The sequence below is a fragment of the Coregonus clupeaformis genome, unplaced genomic scaffold (assembly GCF_020615455.1).
Source record: "Coregonus clupeaformis isolate EN_2021a unplaced genomic scaffold, ASM2061545v1 scaf3543, whole genome shotgun sequence".
Taxonomy (NCBI): Eukaryota; Metazoa; Chordata; class Actinopteri; order Salmoniformes; family Salmonidae; genus Coregonus; species Coregonus clupeaformis.
In genome coordinates this window covers 12,651-17,500 of record NW_025536997.1, presented here as the reverse complement: position 1 = coordinate 17,500, position 4,850 = coordinate 12,651, and positions in this window count along the sequence as shown.

Below are 4,850 nucleotides of genomic sequence, written 5' to 3'. Positions count from 1 at the left end.
GTACAGGGATAAAAACTCCATCGGACACCCCTGTCCAATTCTGTATGTGGAGAAGGTAATGTCGTGGGGAGCTGGGGTTTGTTTTGTTGTACTCCTGGGAGGCCATAGATGTCCATTGATGTGCTTTGGAGGGGGCTAGGTGGATTTCAAAATGTTGTTATGTTTTTTACACATACAGGGATAAAAACTCAATTGGACACCCCTGTCCAATTCTGTATGTGGAGAAGGTAATGTCGTGGGGAGCTGGGGTTTGTTTTGTTGTACTCCTGGGAGGCCGTAGATGTCAATCGATGTGCTTTGGAGGGGGCTAGGTGGATTTCAAAACTTAGTCTCCGTCTGATGGATTCTGCTAAGTGTTTGGCTCTTTGGTGACTTAAAAAAAAGTGCAACACAAACCTATCCCAGATGACTCAGGGGGTATTGAAACGTGCTCCTAGATGGTTTTACAGGGTTAGGGTTAGGGTTAGGGTTTGGGGTTAGGGTTAGGGTTAGGGTTAGGGTTAGGTACAGGGATAAAAACTCCATCGGACACCCATGTCCAATTCTGTATGTGGAGAAGGTAATGTCGTGGGGAGCTGGGGTTTGTTTTGTTGTACTCCTGGGAGGCCGTAGATGTCCATCGATGTGCTTTGGAGGGGGCTAGATGGATTTCAAAATTTGGTTATGTTTTTTGCACATAGGGTACAGGGATAAAAACTCCATCGGACACCCCTGTCCAATTCTGTATGTGGAGAAGGTAATGTCGTGGGGAGCTGGGGTTTGTTTTGTTGTACTCCTGGGAGGCCGTAGATGTCCATCGATGTGCTTTGGAGGGGGCTAGATGGATTTCAAAATTTGGTTATGTTTTTTGCACATAGGGTACAGGGATAAAAACTCCATCGGACACCCCTGTCCAATTCTGTATGTGGAGAAGGTAATGTCGTGGGGAGCTGGGATTTGTTTTGTTGTACTCCTGGGAGGCCATAGATGTCCATCGATGTGCTTTGGAGGGGGCTAGGTGGATTTCAAAATGTTGTTATGTTTTTTACACATACAGGGATAAAAACTCAATTGGACACCCCTGTCCAATTCTGTATGTGGAGAAGGTAATGTCGTGGGGAGCTGGGGTTTGTTTTGTTGTACTCCTGGGAGGCCGTAGATGTCCATCGATGTGCTTTGGAGGGGGCTAGATGGATTTCAAAATTTGGTTATGTTTTTTGCACATAGGTACAGGGATAAAAACTCAATTGGACACCCCTGTCCAATTCTGTATGTGGAGAAGGTAATGTCGTGGGGAGCTGGGGTTTGTTTTGTTGTACTCCTGGGAGGCCATAGATGTCCATCGATGTGCTTTGGAGGGGGCTAGGTGGATTTCAAAATGTTGTTATGTTTTTTACACATATAGGGATAAAAACTCAATTGGACACCCCTGTCCAATTCTGTATGTGGAGAAGGTAATGTCGTGGGGAGCTGGGATTAGGGTTAGGGTTAGGGTTAGGGTTAGGGTTAGGGTTAGGTTTAAGAGAAAATTGCCCTTCAAGAGGACCAAATACACGGGCACATGTTCTCTAATTCTATTTCTCCTATTGATACATCATAGTCCTACAGGAAATTGGGAAATATACCCCAAAGAAAGATGTTATGGTTTATCCCTGAAAAAGAACAGATAAGAGTAACCTTTTCCTCCAAGAGGATAAACACCCAGACACTACCCAAACAATGCATACCTTCCAATTCCCAGGCTCCTCAGAATACATCTTTATGAAGCCAGGGTTATAATTTAAAGTACCAATTAAGATTGTCAGTGTCAAGGTTAAAATTAGGCTCTCATACTTTTGTTTCAGACCTGTGGGATTCCTGATATCCACTTTTTAAGTCCCAAGGGGTTAGGGTTAAGGTTAGATTTGAGGCTTGAGTTCAAATTAAGGTTGGTATCGGGGTCAAGGTTCAGGGATTGAGGTGGGGTTAAGATTAGGATTGTGATTGGGGTTAGGATTAGAACTAAAGTTATTATCCGGGTTGAGATTAGGTTTAGGATTAGGGTTAAGGTTAAAGCTAGGGTTGGGATTGCTCCAGTTTCAGGTAAGGTTAAGGTTAGGGTTCGAGCAAGGATCAGAATTACAATCAAGGTTAGGGTTATAGTTAGGGTAAACCAAGAGGTTAAATTTAGGGTTAAAGTTAAGTTTGAAGCTTGCGTTAGGGTTAAGGTTATGATCAAGGTTAAGGTTAGGTTTAGGATGGGGGTTAAGGTTAGAGCTAGGGTTGGGATTGCTCCAGTAAAAGGTGAGGTTAAGGTTAGGGTTCAGGTTAAGATCAGAGTTCGGGTTAGGATTGCTCCAATTAAAAGTGAGGTTAAGGTTAGGATTCAGGTTAAGGTCAGGGTTCAGGTTAGGATCAAGATTACAATCCAGGTTAAGGTTAGGTTTAAGATTAGGATTATAGTTAGGGTAAACCAAGGGGTTAGGTTTGGGGTTAGGTTTGAGGCTGGAGTTAGGGTTAAAGTTATGATCAAAGTTAAGGTTAGGTTTAGGATTAGGGTTAGGGTTAAGGTTAGAGTTAAGGTTGAAATTGCTCCAGTTAAAGGTGAGGTTAAGGTCAGGGTGGGGTTAGGGTTAGGGTTAGGGTTAGGGTTAGGGTTAAGGTTAGGTTTAGGATTGGGTTTAAAGTTAGAGCTAGAATTGAAATTGCTCCGGTTAAGGTTAGGATTAAGGTTATAATCAAGGTTAAGGTTAAGTTTTGGATTAGGGTTGGGGTTATAGTTAAAGTAAACTGGGGTTTGGATGGTTCAGGTTAGTGTTCAGGTCAGAGTTAGAAAAGTTTAGGTCTCTAATACTTTTCATTAAGGCCTTTAGGATTACAAGTACCCAATTTTTTTATCCAACACCGCTCCTTGATCTGTCTGTGTTTTAGTGACCACCCCTGGTTAGATTCCAACCCTGCTATTCTTAACTGAGCTACTGGATGGGATCTAAAGTGGATGTATAGTGTGCTTTTAACCGACTCCTTGCTTATATGATAGAGATGTTGTTTGAGTCTGGCTTCCAAGGAGTTCCTAGTTTCTCCAATATACAGTTTTCCACATTGTAGACATTCAATTCCATATACAATGTTGGTGGTCTTCAATTGAAATACCTCCCATACTGGAGCCCCTAGACCCGACCATTTATTCTGAATGTATTTAACTTGTCTAAAATGTGATCCACTCCGCCCCGGCTTCTCCCTGAAACCAGAGTGTACCAGCACATCTTTCAAATTTTTATTTCGCCGATATGCTGATATTACTCTGAACTGTTGGAGAATCTCCACCTCCTCCCTCGTCTGCTCAAAATGATCCTTCACTATGGAATTAAACCTCATAGAAGACTGTGAATATGTGGTGACAAATGGAATAATGCATCCATCATTACTAGTCCTCCCACATATAGGTTCCGTTACAGACATATTGTTCACCTCTGCTCTTATAGTGCGGAGGAAACGTTTTGAGTATCCTCTGGGTAGCCTCCTTGACATGTTTTTCCTGTGTACAAATCCTATTAAATCTAATAAGCTGCGACTTTATCAACCCCCTGTAGGTGTGTTTTGGATGAAAACTGGATTTATGTAAGAGGGAATGGGTGTCCGTAGGTTTAAAATAAACCTTTGTTGCTAATCGCTTCAGGTTATCATTCCCCTCTACAAAAAATACCTCTGTGTCCAAAAATTCTATTCGTTCCGGCTGAACATTGTGTTTAATCGTAATTGACGGATGATGTGTATTCAGAATCTTCACAAATTCCATAAAATCTGAAAGTGAATGTGTCCATAACCCAAATATATCATCTAAATACCGTAAATACAAAATTGGAAGCTTTATACATTTGGGGAAGGCTGATTGTTCCCATTCTGCCATATAAATATTGGCATAGGACGGGGCAAACTTCTTCCCCCATAGCTGTACCATGGATTTGAAGAAACCAATTAGAATTAAATTCAAAGTCATTTCTTGTTAAACTGAGTTCCAATAGTTGTAGTAAAGCCCCATCTGGTCTATCTAGGTCTGGATATTTATCGAAGATGTTTTTGATCGCTCTAAGACCCAACTTGGTGTCAATGTTGGTATACAATGAGTCAATATCAATTGAAAAAAACACAGTTTCTTGAGGCACACTAATTTCTTTCAATTTTGTCACAAATTCATACGTGTCTTTAATGAAACTTTGATGTTTCCGTGACAGAGGATTTATAAAATAATCTAAATACTCTGCTATTCTATACGATTCCGAGCCACAGTCCGATACAATCGGCCTACCACATGGAACCTCAGAAGGAATGGTCCAAGTCTCAGGAGGTTTGTGGATTTTAGGCAACAAATAAAATTGTCTGGGACGTGGGGTATCTGGTCCAAATAGGTAAAACATTTGTTTGTCTGTAATGTAATTATTCTCATAAAGTTCTCCTAAAATCTGCCTAATTTGTCTCTGGGTCTCCTGCTGCAATGAATGAGTCAATGGTCTATAATGTTTAGAATTACTCAATTGCCTTTTCGCCTCGATCAGATACTGTGTTTTATCCAAAATAACAATCTTTGATCCTTTATCTGCTGGTTTTATAACTATGTTGGAATTCTTACTTAAGGATTTTAAGGATTTACGTTCTTGTTTTGTAAGATTATCTTTCCCTGCCATATAAAACCTAAATGTACTAAAAGAGGTAGAGTCTCTTTGAATTAAAGTCTGCATCGTATTAGACACTCCCTCTAACTTAGGCTCCCAATGTGATGGACCAATAAATGGTATTTTTGGTTATCAGTATTATAATTAAAATGATCAAGTAATTTTAATTTTCTATGATAGGTATGCAGATCCCTCCTGAGCTCCATGCAATCTATCTTA